Raw genomic sequence first — 16921 nt, 5'->3', positions numbered from 1 at the left:
CAAGTGGGGCTAGTGGTAAAGAAATGGCAATCCACTCCAGTGTTCTTGCCTGGAGAATCCCAGGGACGGGGAAGCCTGGTGCGCTGCCGTCTACGGGGTCGCACAGAGTTGGACACGACTGAAGCGACTTAGCAGCAGCAGAAGCAGTGGTAAAGAACCCACCTGCCAATGCAGGAGACTTAGGAGATGTGGGTTCGATCCCTGGGTCGGGAAGATCCCCTGAAGGAGGGTATCGCAACCCTCTGCAGTATTCTGGCCTGGAGAAGGCAATGGACAGAAGAGCCTGGAAGGCTACAGTCCATAGGGTCGCACAGAATCAGACATGACTGAAGCAACAGCATGGCACATATGTTAGCATTAAATTGTGAAAAACTGACCAATAGCAAGACAAATACTAACGAACAAAAAGCAGATCAATTAAAACTAACACAATATTGTAAAGCAACTATACTCCAATAAAAATGGTTTTTTTTTTTTTTTTTTTTTTTAAAAAAAAAGCTAAATAGAAGAGACCAGGGGATCTTCCCAACCCAGATTGAACCTGCATCTCTTGCATCCTTCACTGGTGGGTGGGTAGGTTCTTTACCACTAGTGCCACCTGGGAAGTCCACAAACATACTACCCCAAGGTAAGGGAAAAAGACTCAGTGATTTCTGAGATATTCTAAAGATCCTAAAGACCATAAAATGTATAAGCTACTAGGCAATGGCACCCCACTCCAGTACTCTTGCCTGGAAAATCTCACGGGCAGAGGAGCCTGGTAGGCTGCAGTCCATGGGGTCGCTAAGAGTCGGACACGACTGAGCGACTTCACTTTCACTTTTCACTTTCATGCATTGGGGAAGGAAATGGCAACCCACTCCAGTGTTCTTGCCTGGAGAATCCCAGGGATGGGGGAGCCTGGTGGGCTGCTGTCTATGGGGTCGCACAGAGTCGGACATGACTGAAGCGACTTACCAGCAGCAGCAGCATGACAACTCAAGGTTGCCAGGAAAAATATCAATAACCTCAGATACGCAGATGACACCACCCTTACGGCAGATAGTGTAGAGGAACTGAAGAGTCTCTTGATGAAAATGAAAAAGGAGAGTGAAAAAGCTGGCTTAAAACTCAACATTCAGAAAACTAAGATCGTGGCATCCAGTCCCATCACTTCACGACAAATAGATGGGGGAAACAATGGAAACAGTGACAGACTTTGTTTTCTTGGGCTCCAAAATCACTGCAGATGGTGACTGCAGCCATGAAATTAAAACATGCTTACTCCTTGGAAGAAAAGCTATGACCAATCTAGACAGCATATTAAAAAGCAGAGACATTACTTTGCTGACAAAGGTCCATCTGGTCAACGCTGTGGTTTTCCAGTAATAATGTATGAATGTGAGACCATACATGGTCTCACATAAAGAGAGACCATATGGTCTTTGGACCATAAAGAAAGCAGAGTGCCAAAGAATTGATGCTTTTGAACTGTGGTGTTGGAGAAGACTCTTGAGAGTCCCTTGGACTGCAAGGAGATCCAACCAGTCCATCCTAAAGGAGATCAGTCCTGGGTGTTCTTTTGAAGGACTGATGCTAAAGCTGAAACTCCAATACTCTGGCCACCTGATGTGAAGAACTGACTCATTGGAAAAGATCCTGATGCTAGGAAAGATTGAAGGCAGGAAGAGAAGGGGACGACAGAGGATGAGGTAGCTGGAAGGCATCACTGACTTGATGGACTTCACTTTGAGCAAGCTCCAGGAGTTGGTGATGGACAGGGAAGCCTGGCGTGCTGAAGTACATGGGGTTGCAAAGAGTCGGACACGACTGAGCAACTGAACTGAACTGATGATAACTCAAAAGACAGTGGCAGAAAAATAATTTAGGATTAGCTAGGTTAATTAATGGGTATGTTCAAATAATGGAAATAATTATTTTTGGATATCACCATTGTCAAGCTATTTGAGTTATCATTACTGATGGGGTTCAGAACATGTTACCTCAAAATATGGCACCTTGAATACTGAGGGTCTCGCTAACTTTCCCCTGGTTTACTACCGTTAGCTCCTATCATGTTCTGCTTTTTTCATCAAAACTAGTATTAAAACATTCAAGTTTAACCACTTCTTGGGCTTTTCATTTTCTAATGAAGGCTCTCGTCTCATGTAAAACATACTAAATAGCTTCATATGCTTTTCTCTTGTTAGCCTGTCTAAGACCATAAAGGGAGGGCCAGGACACCCCACTCACCACAGAGGATACAGCTAAAAACCTGGGACGGCTGACAAAAGGTTAAGAATTCTTAACCAAAATTAGCCTCCCAGATTTCTATCCACAGTGTTGGTCAAAAGAAGGTAAACTTCTCCTTGTCAGACAAGCAGGAAAAAAGCATTTCTAAGAATTAATTTTTTGGATTGTAACTCTTGTGAATTTGGATTTGCATACTCATTGGTTATAGATCCCAGAAACAGTCATTGTTTTCCCATGTCTCTGTCTTTTGTGTCCTTTGTCATAGGAGGTTCTTCATCCCACCTGCAACTATAACAAGTCTACTCTCCTAGACTATCTTTGGGAGTAACTCTGGATCTTGGGGTGTGGGGGAGAAGGGGTATGCATCTTTTGCACCATCTTTCAGCTTAGTTCAGTTGCTCAGTCATGGCCAACTCTTTGTGACCCCATGGACTGCAGCACACCAGGCCTCCTTGTCTATCACCAACGCCTGGAGTTTACTCAAACTCATCTCCATTGAGTCGGTGATGCCATCCAACCATCTCATCCTCTGTTGTCCCCTTCTCCTCCCGCCTTCAATCTTTCCCAGCATCAGCGTCTTTTCAAATGAGTCAGTTCTTCACATAAGGGGGCCAAAGTATTGGAGCTTCAGCTTCAGCATCAGCCTTCCAATGAATATTCAGGACTGATTTTCTTTAGGATGGACTGGTTGGATCTCCTTGCAGTCCAAGAGACTCTCAACAGTCTTCTCCAACACCACAGTTCAAAAGCATCAATTTTTCGGTGCTCAGCTTTCTTTATAGTCCAACTCTCACATCCATACATGACTACTGGAAAAACCATAACCTTGACTAGATGGACCTTTGTTGGCAAAGTAATGTCTCTGCTTTTTAATATGCTGTCTAGGTTGGTCATAACTTTCCTTCCAAGGAGTAAGCGTCTTTTAATTTCATGGCTGCAGTCACCATCTGCAGTGATTTTGGAGCCCAAGAAAATAAAATTCTGTCACTGTTTCCACTGTTTCCCCATCTATTTCCCATGAAGTGATGGGACCGGATGCCATGATCTTAGTTTTCTGAATGCTGAGTTTTAAGCCAACTTTTTCACTCTCCTCTTTCACTTTCATCAAGAGGCTCTTTAGTTCTTTGCTTTCTGCCATAAGGGTGGTGTCATCTGCATATCTGAGGTTATTGATATTTCTCCCAGCAATCTTGATTCCAGCTTGTGCTTCTTCCAGCCCAGCATTTCTCATGATGTACTCTGCATATAAGTTAAATAAGCAGGGTGACAATATACAGTCTTCACGTACTCCTTTCCCTATTTGGAACCAGTCTGTTGTTCCATGTCTAGTTCTAACTGTTGCTTCCCGAACTGCATACAAATTTCTCAAGAGGCAGGTCAGGTGGTCTGGTATTCCCATCTCTTTAAGAATTTTCCAGTTTGTAGTGATCCACACAGTCAAAGGTTTTGGCATAGTCAATAAAGCAGAAATAGATGTTTTTCTGGAATTCTCTTGCTTTTTCGATAATCCGACAGATATTGGCAATTTGATGTTGGCACCCTCTTTGGGGATGCCTTTTAAATCCATAGTTAAGCTATAAAAAGGCTTATAGGCTTTGAATCACATTGAAATAGGTATACCATTAACAATTTGGATTTTTCTATCTAAAAGGATTTTTAGAGAGCATTCATCCTAAACAAAAGCCTTAATGGTACCTATGGAAAGATCAGATTTCAAAAAAGAAAGAAAAGAAAATAGACCAGAGAATGCCTTGGCTGGTCTGAAGGGGGAAAAAAATTCCCTTGACAAGGTCAGACTTAGACCAAGCCTGAGATTTAAGTTAACACTGACAGCCAGGAAATAGTTTGGGCAAAGGCCCAGAGAATGTATAGGCCTTGTCATGCTAAGCCCATTGCAAATATATTTTGGAGTCCTACTGCAAAGAATTCATTGAACATTTTTTTTTTTAAGAAAAAAAAAAAAAATAATAATTATCCCAGAATTCCGACAATAAGCAAATATGCCCCTGAAATCCTTTTAGAGAAAATTTATATCCTTTCTCTATGCCTTTAAGATGTAAATTTTCTACCTTATCTTCTCTGGGACCTAAGAGCCATCTCCTTGATGACTTTTTCTCTTTTTGTAGTACAGCATAGAGTGGGGGATCTTAGTTCCTGAACCAGGGATCAAACCCTCACCTTCTGCAAGGAAGCATGCAGTCTTAATCCCCAGGCCATCAGGGAAGTCCCAAAAGGTACAATTTGGTGCTGGTTTCCTCCCCCCCCCCCCCTTTGAGAGCCATCTCCTTGAAATGCAACTTCCAAAGGAATAATTTTTTTTTTTCTGCCTTTGGATTGAGAGGTAAAACTTAAGAAGGCTTTATGGAAACAAACTACTACTTATTTGTTTTCACATTCTCCTGTGCCCAAAATTTAGTCAACAGCCTCCATAAGATTATTTATCAAGGAAGATTCTAAAAGTCTTCTTCATAAGTATTGATTTAAAAAATAAGCTCTATCAGTCATTAAGCAGGTAACCTGTTACATCTTCTAGAAACATACTTGGATTAGAAAAAACTAATAAAGATGAGAATCAACTCAAATAAATTAGTGAATTGTGTATTTATATATCTATATATAAAACTCTTGGCTAAGCTATAGAATGAAAGTTACAAGACCTCTGTTTACATCTGTCTACATGTTTTTATATGTTTATATGTGTGTATGTGTGTTATGCATACATATTTTTCTACCTCCCGATGGCATTACTCATTTATAAAATCCAAAGGAGTTCTATTCAAATTGGCCTAGAAATAAATGAGTGCTTCTATAAATTATTTCAAAACACTCAAAAATTATGTACAATTTTTGAGATTCTACAAAAAAAAAAAAAAACAAATGCTCTTTTCAAATTCATATGATCTGGGATAATCTCTAGTAAATAAGGCTAATTTAAAAATTGGGGTTTAATAAAAATATATCTCCAGAGTTGTCAGTATTAAAATATAGATAGATGACAGTTTTTCCTACCCAGTTCTACTAGTCAAGAAGCTTATATTATCCCTATCAGATATTTAGGGTTATAAAACTATAAACCCAAACTAAGAACAAAATGTACAATAAAAGTGAATTTCTTGATATATGTCAGTTCAGTTCAGTTGCTCAGTCATGTCCGACTCTTTGCAACCCCATGGACTACAGCACGCCAGGCTTCCCTGTCCATCACCAACTCACAGAGCTTGCTCATGTCCATTGAGTTGATGATGCCATCCAACCATCTCATCCTCTGTCGTCCCCTTCTCCTCCCGCCTTCAATCTTTCCCAGCATCAGGGTCTTTTCAAATGAGTCAGTTCTTCGCATCAGGGGGCCAAAGTATTGGAGTTTCAGCTTCAGCATCAGTCCTTCCAATGAACACCCAGGACTGATTTCCTTTAGGATGGACTGGTTGGATCTGCTGGCAGTCCAAGGGACTCTCAAGAGTCTTCTTCAACACCACAGTTCAAAAGCATGAATTCTTCAGCACTCAGCTTTCTTTATGGTCCAGCTCTCACATCCAAACATGACTACTGGAAAAACCATAACTTTGACTAGACGGACCTTTGTCGGCTAAGTAATGTTTCTGCTTTTTAATATGCTGTCTAGGTTTGTCATAGCTTTTCTTGCAAGGAACAAGTGTGTTTTAATTCATGGCTGCAGTCACCATCTGCAGTGATTTTGGAGCCCAAGAAAATAAAGTCTGTCACTGTTTCCATTGTTTCCCCTTCACTTCATCTATTTGCCATGAAATGATGGGACCGGATGCCACGATATTAGTTTTCTGAATGTTGAGTTTTAAGCCAGCTTTTTCACTCTCCTTTTTCACCTTCATTAAAAGCCTCTTCAGTTCCTCTTCTCTTTCTGCCAAATAACTAATGATTATGTAACCAAATAACTAATGATTACTTAACCATTAGTAAAAGGTTACTAATGAATATGCAGAAATGAGACTACTAGGATGAAGAGTTTTAAAAACCTCTGTACGTAAAACATGTAAGGAAAGTAAGATGTGTTTTTGATAAGGAAAGGTATGAAAGATGTGTTTTTATTAGGGAAAAAGAGAGTTTTGTCTCAAACTAGAACAACTGGTTGTTCCAGAATAAGAAAGATGAACCAGAAAACTAAACAGACATTTTAAAATGTAAACATGTGCTTTATCACATGCAGAACATTTGTGGAAAAGAAATTTCCGTGCTCAAACTGCTAAGATTGAAAGGATTTATTCATCAGTTAAAAAAAAAAAAGATGAGCCTTGCAATCAAAAGTGTATTAATGCAAAACTAGAATGACAACGTTTTAATGGATTACTGACTGTTCTTATTAAGGAACTGTATGGTTTTTCTTTACTTTTTAAGCAATCTGCTAGAAACAAGCTTTACATCTTATCAAAATAGTATCCTGTATTTCATGTCATCTTTATCATGTTTTTGATCACTTAAAAAAAAGTCTTCACAATACTGAACAAGTTAAAGGTTTTTTTCTTTTCTTTTACAGATATATTACTTCTCATATTTGCCTTTAAAATCTTTTATTATCACTTTGGTTAAAAGGACAACTAAGTATTCTTTTATAGTGACCTGACCCTATATAATCAAATGTTCAAACTTTTCAAGATTTGTGACAAACTTCCTAAAATCAAATTCTAAATGAAGTCTTTTCTTTTTTTTGGCCACAACATGCGGCATATGCAACTTCTCTGACCAGGGACTGAACCTGTGTCCCCTGAAGTGGACACATGGAGGGCTACTAGGAAAAAAAAAAAAAAAGATTTGTTCTTTTAAAACAAATGTTAAAAAATAATAATTTCCTTTATTTGATACATTAAGTTGCATACTGTCAAAATGCTGTCAAATAAAAAGGGATGCTTCAGCTTCCCTAAGTTATATTTTTATGGGTAACCATGAACAGAGGAGCCTGGCAGGCTATAGTCCATGCTCTCACAAAGAGTTAGCCGTGACTGAGTGACTGAGCACGCACGCAGGTTAATAGTGTAGGTATTCCAGAAACTGCATGGAGTTCATAGAAATCTGTCAATACCTTCATTGTCTTATTCTTATGCCAAAATGTTGTATACTATAGAAATATCCAAATTTCCTTATCAAATGAACTCTCATCAAATCTTAACCTCAAAATGTTTTGTTATGCAGACAGTTTTTGTTTTACTCAGATTCTTCTCTGAAAATGTTTGAAACTGCTAATTCAAGATCAAGCAGAACAAGAATAAATCACATGGGACTGAAGGAACTGATGAAGAATTATGACTTTTTATGGCCTTCTTGTTTGAAATTTTGTTGGCTCTTTAATGTTCCGCTCTTCAGACATAAGGAACTCCTTTCCCTTTTCTCTTAAGCTATCTATAACAGCAGCTTAATAATTATACCTTGGTAAACAAAAATGTAACAGTTGTATTTTCTCCTATGTGATTCCTCTAGAATTTGGAACACTTTTAAGTGTTCTTATTTTCATGGCAATATAGCTATTTATGGGCTTCCCAGGTAGTGCCAGTGATAAAGAACCCACCAATACAGAAGACATAAGAGACACAGGTTCGATCCCTTGGTCAGACACAGGTTCCTCCCCTGGAGGAGGGCATGGCAACCCACTCCAGTATTCTTGCCTGGAGAATCCCATGGACAGAGGAGCCTGGGGGCTATGGTCCATAGATTCTCAAAGTGTTGGATACTACTGAAGCGACTTAGCACATAGTTGTTTTAATACGTTAAATAAGAACCTGTTCTCCTTGTAACAGGTCATAAGATGCATAGTATCAGATACAGTTAGACAGTTTTATGGAACTAAGGTTGATTTTTTGGTGCCAATACTCACAAAGCCTTCTTGGAGAAACCAGCCTGTACCTGGCAAACAGAGTTTCCAGGCTCACAGGTAAATAAGGAAGATCACTTCCAGCCAGGCCCTTGTGAATGAAAAATGTTGCCTGCCAAATCAGTAAACAAAGGATGTTGCAGCACCCCACAGTGAGCCCTGAGAGAACTCCAGTGCTTCCCTGGTGGCTCAGCTGGTTAAGAGTCTGCCTGCAATGCAGGAGACCCAGGTTCGATCCCTGGGTTAGAAAGATCCCCTGCAGAAGCGAATGGCAACCTACTCCAGTATTCTTGCCTGGAAAATTCCAAGGACAGAGGAGCCTGCTGGACTAGAGTTCATGGGGTGGCAAAGTGTCAGACATGACTGAGGGACCCACACTTTCTTTCTTTCCAAGCCTGTAACCACCAAAGCCACCCCTAATGGTGCATTCTGAAGGGGCTCAGGATGAGAAAGAACAAGATGCTGGCCCTAGATCGCTAAAGGGCATATCAAAGGAATGATTTCAATGAGCCCAGACTCTTGTATTTATCTATCTATAAGTAGAAAACTGCTAAATTCATTAACTTGAGATAACTGGCTTTCTTTAATTGATGGCAATTTTTTGATGTTTCACTACCTGGTCTTTGTTGCAAAAATTCCTAATACAGCAAGCCCCCTACAACTTTCAAAGGTGCGAACATGCATTCCATCAATGTGAGGCCCGAGTGAAATTGCAGCTTGTCCTCAGACTGCTATAGCTGAGGATCCGTCAGCTCTACCTCCTTCAGTCGGTAACTCCTCTTGCCTGTTTGCTCGATGCCAGCCCCTGTATGCCAGCTGCTATACTCTCCTACTGCACTTTTCAAGGTACTATACTGTAAGATTAAAAATGTCTCCTTCATTTTTTGTGTTTGTTTTTTATGTATTATTTGTGTAAAAAGTATTATAAACCTATTACAGTACAATATATAACCAACTGTGTAACTTAGGTACATAGGCTAACTTTCTTGGATTAACAAACTGGATTTAAAAATGCATTCTGAGAGCAGAATTTGTTCCTATGTAGGGGATTTACTGTGTATCCTGGCTTCTCCCTTACCTCTTCTTCAGAGCAATCCCTCAGAGCTATCTGAGAGACTGTCTTCTGGGCAAATCATCCTCATAAAATCTTCAACTATTAGGTTGTGCAATTTTTCTTAGTCAACCCAAGAACCTACCAACTACCAGCTAACATCACACTTAATAGTAAAAAGCTAAATGTTGTCATCATGCTGTGCTCAGTCACTCAGTTGTGCCCAGCTCTTTGCAATTCCATGGATTATAGCCCGCCATGCTCCTCTATCCATGGGATTTTCCTGGTAAGAATACTGGAGTGGGTTGCCATTTCCTACTTGAGGGGATCTTCCCAAGCAAGGGAGCAAACCAGTGTCTCCTATGTCTCCTGTATTGGCAGGTGGGTTCTTTACCACTAGGGCCACTTGTTGTTCAGTCCCTCAGTCGTGTCTGACTCTTTGCAACCCCATGGACTGCATCACGCCAGGCTTCCCTGTCCTTCACCATCTCCTGGAGCTTGTTCAAACTAATGTCCATTGAGTAAGTGATGCCTTCCAACCATCTCATACTCTGTTTTCCCCTTCTCCTCCTGCCTTCAATCTTTCCCAGCATCAGGGTCTTTTCCAATGAGTCACTTCTTTGCATTCAGGGTTGATTTTCTTTAGGATTGACTGGTTTGATCTCCTTGCTGTCCAATGGCCTCCCAAGAGTCTTCTCCAACATCACAGTTCAAAAGCATCAAATCTTCGGTGCTCAGCTTTCTTTATAGTCCAACTCTCGCATCCATACATGACTACTGGAAAAACCATAGCTTTGACTAGATGGACCTGTGTTGGTTAAGTAATGTTTCTGCTTTTTAATAGACTGTCTAGGTTTGTCATTGCTTTTCTTCTAAGGAGCAGTGTCTTTTAATTTCATGGCTGCAGCCACTGTCCACAATGATTTTGGAGCCCAAGAAAATAAAGTCTGTCACTGTTTCCATTGTTTCTCTATCCATTTGCCATGAAGTGATGGGACCAGATGACATGATATTAGTTTTCTGAATACTGAGTTTCAAGCCAGCTTTTTCACTCTCCTCTTTCAGCTTCATCAAGAGGCTCTTTAGTTCCTCTTTACTCTCTGCCATACAGGTAATGTCATCTGCATCTGAGGTTACTGATATTTCTCCTGGCAAGCTTGATACCATCATCCAGCCTGGCATTTCACATGATGTACTTTGCATATAAGTTAAATAAGCAGGGTGACAATATTCAGCCTTGACGTACTCCTTTCCTAATTCTGAAAGTCCATTGTTCCATGTCCTGTTCTAACTACCGCTTCTTGACCTGCATACAGGTTTCTCAGGAGGCAGGTAAGGTGATCTGGTATTCCCACCTCTTTAAGAATTTTCCACAGTTTATTGTGATCTACACAGTCAAAGGCTTTAGCGTAGTCAATGAAGCAGAAGTAAATGTTTTTCTGGAATTCTCTTGCTTTTTCTGTGGTCTAATAGATGTTGGCATTGATCTCTGGTTCCTCTGTCTTTTTTAAATCCAGCTTGTACATCTGGAAGTTCTCGGTTCACATACTGTTGAAACCTAGCTTGAAGGATTTTGAGCATTACTTTGCTAGCATGTGAAATGAGTGCAATTGCGCAGCAGTTTGAACATTCTTTGGCATTGCCCTTCTTTGGGATTAGAATCAAAACTGACCTACACAAAAAAAATCTCAATGACCTGGATAACCACGATGGTGTGATGACTCACCTACAGCCAGACATCCTGGAGTGTGAAGTCAAGTAGGCTTTAGGAAGCGTCACTACAAAGCTAGTGGAGGTGATGGAATTCCAGCTGAGGACCACTTGGGAAGCCCAAAAGAATGAATACTTTTCCTTTAAGATTGGGAACAAGGCAAATATGTCAGCTGTCACCATTTCTATTTCAATATGTACAGGAGGCTCTAGGAAGTGCAATTTGGCAAGAACAAGAAATAAAAGGTATTAACATTGGAAAATAAGAAGTAAAGAAGTCATTTGTAGATGACAGAAGTCTGTATGTAGAAAAATTTTAAAAATCTAGTAGAGTAATATGAGTAATAGTAAAACGAATAGAGTAGTAAGTTTAGCAAGGCCTTAGAGTACAAAATTCAATTAAATATATATCAAATTGAAAACAGGGATTCAAATAGATATTTATACACCCATGTTCATAGCAGTATTATAACAGTCAAAAGGGAGAAACAACACAAATGCCCATCAACAGAGGAAAGGCTAAAAAAAAAAGTATACAGATACAATGGAATACTATTTAGCATTAAAAAAGAATGAAGGGAATTCTCTGGTGGTCCAGTGGTTAGGACTCCATGCTTTCACTGCCAAGGGCAGGGGTTCAATTCCTGTTCTGGGAACTAAGATACTACAAGCCACGTGGTGAAGCCAAAAATTTTTATTTTTCGAAAAAAAGAACAACAATGTTAAAAAAAAAAAAAAGGAATGAAATCTAGCTATATGCTACAATATGGATGGATCTGAAAATCATTATACTAAGTAAAATAAGTTACATACACAAGGATAAATATTATATGATTCTACTTATATGAGGTACCCAAAGGCAAATTCATAGAGACAGGGGCTAGGAAGAGGAGTGAAAGGGGAGTTATTGTTTAATGAGGTACAGAATTTTTGTTGGGAATGCTAAAGTTTGGGGTATAGATAGTGATAATAGTTCTAGAACATTGTGGCTGTACTTAATGTCAATGAACTACATACTTTAAAATTGTTATGGCACTCCAGTGATTAAGTCCTGGTGGTTTCATTGCCACGTCTGGGTTCAACTCTTGGTCAGGGAACTATAATCCCACAAGCCCCTCTGTGTACCCAAAAATAAACAAACAAACAAATAAAAATTAAAAATAAACTGGTTAAAATGATATATTTTACCACAGTAAAAAAAAATCAATTATATTTTTATATACTAGTAATAAAAAATCTGAAAATAAAATTAAGAAAACGATTCCACTCATAATAACATCCAAAAAAAAATTAAACGTAGAAAAAAATTTAATAAAAGTAGTACCAAGCTTGTACACTGTAAAGTACAAAACACTGCCAAGAGCAATTAGTAAACAGCAGCTAAAAAAATGGAGAGTTGTTTCACTTCATGGGTTGGAAGTCACAATATCATTACAGTGGGAATTCTTCAAAAATGACCTATAGATTCAATACAATCCCTATAGAAATTCTAGCAAGCTTTTTCACAGAAAGTGACAAGCTTATCCTAAATTTATATGAAAATTTAAAGGACCTACAAAAACCAAAATAATGTTGAAAAAGATGAATAAAATAGTACCCAATTCCAGTACTTACTATAAAGCTACAGTAATCAACAAAGTATAGTATTGGCATCAGCATAAATAAGTAAATCATTGGAACAGAATCCAAAATCCAGAAATAAACCCACACATCTATAAACGACTAATTTTCAACAACGGTGTCAAGACAATTCAACAGGGAAAGAATAGTCTTTTCAACAAATGGCACTGAGATAACTGTATATCCATATGAAGGAAAAAAGATCAGGCCCATAACTCACCCCATACAATAAAGTCAACTCAGAATGGGTCACAGTTCAGTTCAGTTCAGTTGCTCAGTCATGTCTGACTCTTTGTGACCCCATGGACTGCAGCACGCCACAGGCTTCCCTGTACATCACCAATTCCCAGAGCTTACTCAAACTCATGTCAATTGAGTCGGTGATGCCATCCAAACATCTCATCCTCTGTCATCCCCTTCTCCTCCCACCTTCAATCTTTCCCAGCATCAGGGTTTTTTCAAATGAGTCAGTTCTTCGCATCAGAATTGGTCACAGAACTAAATAACAAATCTAAAACTACAAAACTACTAGAAGGAAACAATATTTTTGTGATCCTGAGTTACTAATTTCTTAGCTGTAACACCAAAAGCATAATCTCTTTAAAAAGTATTACACTGGACTTCATCAAAATTTACAATATTAGCTCTTCAAAATACAGCATTAGGAAAATGAAAAGACAACTCACAACCTTGGAGAAAATATTTGCAAACCATGTACCTGATAAAGGATTTACATTCAGAATACTGAAAGAATTCTTACAGCTTATTACAACTTAATAAGAAAACAAACCAATTCAAAAATGGACAGGACTTCCCTGGTGGTCCAGCAGTTAAGACTCCATGTTTCCACTTCACGGGGCACGGGTTTGATCTCTAGTGGGGAAACTAAGATCCCACATGCATGTGGTGTAGCCAGAAAGTTTAAAAAAAAAAAAAAAAGCCAAACAATCTGAATAGACATTTCATCAATGCAGATATATAAATGATTAATACGGACATGAAAAGATGCTCAATGTCACTAGTCATGGGGAAATGCAAACTTAAACCACAACAAAATAGCACTACACAACCACTAAAATGACTACAACGAAAAAAGACTGATAATGCCATGTGTTAGGATGTAGAACAAGGTCGTATTCAGGTCATATTCCCTGTGCTATACATATCCCTGTACAGCACAGGGAACTATATTCAATATAGTGACTTAATCAGCAAACAGGGCTGGGACAACTGGCTATCTATATGGAAAAATAAATGAAAAAAATCACTATCTCACACTATAAACAAAAAATAAATTCCAGATAGACTAAATCGTGAAAAATTAAAACTAAACATGTTAGAACACTTATAGAGAAGAGTATGTGAAATATGGAGAAGTTTCTAAAACAAAACTCAAAAAGGACAAACTTCACAGAGGGGAAAAAAAAAAAGCTGGTCAACTTTACATTAAAAAATTTAACTTCTGTATAAAAGTCCTAAGTTAAAGAAAAAAAAAAAGTAAGACACAGACTGGAAGATATCTGCAACACATATATCTGATAAAATAAAGGATTAGAATGAATACATATAAAAAACTTTTACAAATCAATAAAAAAAGCCAAAGAGATCTCAAAAAAAAAAAAATCAGAAAATATACAAATACAGACCATAACTTACAAAAAAGGATATCCAAATGGCCTATAAACATATTAAAAGATGCCAATCTCATTTATATCCAAGAAATGCAAATTAAAACAAACAAAGATTCCATTTCACAACTACCAGACATTGGTAGATCAGCTGAAGAGAAGTTCAGTGTTTGATAATTGTACTTATTAGTAAGGATTCAGAAAACAGGAATTAATAAAACTAATTTAGAAAGCAATTTAAGATATACCTTAAGCATTTTGCATATATGTATACACCCTAGAGAAATGCTCATAAAGAGGTGTGCCTAACACAGTTACAAATGCTCAAACCTCAGCAAGAAGAAAAAGGGAACACTAAAGAGGAATGGGTAAAAAGTGGTATTTTCATACAGTAAAGTACTATACAGTAGTTAAAATTAATCACCTGGAAAATCTACATGTTCCAGACTGGTTAAAACTCAAAGTTGAGAGAAAAAAAGTAGGTTACATAAAAATATCTGATCTATAATATCACCACATTAAATTTATAGACACACAAAACAATGCTATATATCCTTTGCTGCTGCTGCTAAGTCAGTTCAGTCGTGTCCTTTATTGATATACAATTTATACTAATAAACAAAATGAAGCAAAAGTATTAAAATGTGAAGGAGAATTATAAACAGCAAAGTTTGAACAGCAGTTACCTCTGAGTTGGGAGAAAAGAAGGAAGAAAGGAAAGGAACAGAGAAGAGTACAAGGGGGTCTTTCATTTTATCTACAATGTTTTACATCTTTAAAAGAACATCTACAGAAAATTTTGCAAAATGCTAACATTTGTTAAATTGGGCAGTGACTACAATTTTCTCAGTACTCTTCCATATGCTTGGGGAAAAAAAAATGAGTTTTTTGGTCAAATGAATACATACACATGTATCAGGCAGCAGGGGAAAAATATCTCCTTTTGGAACCCACATTTGTAAAACTGTTCTACTAATGTCTCTCTGGTGCTTTACTGTCTCACTGTGATAGAAACTTTTAAGTGTTTAGGCATAAACACATTGTACTACTGAATCTCTTTTTACCTAACAAGATGCTACCCAAGCCAAATCCCTGGTGACGTGGATACCAATGATCTATCAACCAACACAGTGTGCAAACTCCAGCCCACATCTGTACAGTTTTAAAACCTTTTAACTTACAACTGATGCTGAAGCTGAAGCTCCAATACTTTGGCCACCTGATGTGAAGAGCTGACTCACTGGAAAAGACACTGATGCTGGGAAAGATTGAGGGCAGGAGGAGAAGGGGGCAACAAAGGATGAGATGGTTGGATGGCATCACTAACTCATTGGACGTGACTTTGAGCAAACTCCAGGGGAAACGGTGAAGGATAGGGAAACCTGGCATGCTGCAGTCCATGGGGTCACAAAGAGTTGGACACGATTTAGTGACTGAACAACTTACAACTAAATTATTCCCCTGAGTCATTCTTGTCATTAGGCTTAATCACAGATCTTTACGCAAACCTATACCATGAATGATCCAACAGGTTATAAACTCCCAAATGACACCTCTTTCTACTTTTAACATAATCTTCCCTCTCCACCCTATATTCTGCAGTCCCACACACCCACAGAGACTCACAGCCTTCTACATAGGCGCAGTGTTTCTGGATCTTCCCATCCTGGGCAAACTTAGGTGACTCAGATAGCATCCAGGGCACTGAGCATGTAACCCTGCTCAACCAGCAATCTAGCATGCAAGCTCCTGAGGGAAACAGAATGACTTTCCATCCAAGCATGCTAAGTACATCAGGCTGCAAATGATGCCCAGGAACAAGCAGTTCCAAAAACAAGAATCCAAATAAAACTGGCTTTAGCACCCACTGTTCTGTAGACCCAGTGGCAGCCAATCTATTTTTGCTTTATTTTTCTGGCTCAGTTAAAAGTACCTTAGACCGTATACTCATCCCATCTCTTCAAAATAAGTATGGAGAACACTACTTAAGTCCTTCAAAAATCTGAGTTTCACACATTACCTATTGGGAGTGTGTACATCTCTCTCTGTGTTGGGGCAGGCTTCAGGGTATCTCTGTGGGTCTAAGTTTGGGACTTTATGGAGACCCTTGTGTGTGTGTGTGTGTGTGTGTGTGTGTGTGTCTGGGCAGGGGTGTCTGAGTGGAGGGGTCTTGAGGGGTTCTATGTATGTAGGGGAATCTCTGTGTGTGTCTGTCTTTGTGTATCAGTGCCCATCTAAGCTTCTGTCTCTGTTTATTAAATATTGCAAGTCTTACAATGTTTCATTATAAATTTCCACCCTACCACAAAACTCAAAAATGATTTTCTTGCCTCTCTACTCTGAGACTGCATAAAAGAGAAAAAGAAATAAGCCAACTGCTAAGCCAAACTTATTCAACAATGAGTAAAAAAAACTAAGGTTCTGGTGGGTACACACTAGCATGAACCAAACTGCCTGAGACTGTTCATTTCTAACAACTCCTAAGTGATGTCAATGATTCTGGTCATAGATGGGTTTGAGTAGCAAGGACCTAAAAGATTCCAAACTTAATAAACTGCCTTTAACTATGATTAGACTTCCCATGTAGATGTTCCAGAGTCTCCTATAATTGACATGTATTTCAGATTAGCTTGAATGCTATCTTCTGACCAAAAATTAGAAGTTATTTTGTTTTAAATGAGTCTCTGATGAGTGTGGTTTGAATGAACCAGTCCTAAGAGGTGAAGTGTACTAAAAATATGAATTTCTAAATTTGTAAAGCTGGAACATGGAAACCTCACAAAGGTTCTGCTACATTGTGAAGCTTCCTGGGTGGACATCAAACTCCTTTTCTAATGTGAT

General features: G+C 38.6%; 1 protein-coding gene across 3 annotated transcripts in view; it reads right to left on the bottom strand.

Moving 5' to 3' along the window:
• AHCYL2 (adenosylhomocysteinase like 2) overlaps positions 1-16921 on the bottom strand; it is a 191703-nt gene that overhangs the window by 161466 nt on the left and 13316 nt on the right. The gene's annotated exons all lie outside the window — the stretch shown is intronic.

The sequence above is a fragment of the Bos javanicus genome, chromosome 4, assembly GCF_032452875.1.
Source record: "Bos javanicus breed banteng chromosome 4, ARS-OSU_banteng_1.0, whole genome shotgun sequence".
Taxonomy (NCBI): domain Eukaryota; kingdom Metazoa; phylum Chordata; class Mammalia; order Artiodactyla; family Bovidae; genus Bos; species Bos javanicus.
The sequence above is the reverse complement of the archived record's forward strand: the minus strand, read 5'-3'. Positions and strand labels throughout refer to the sequence as shown.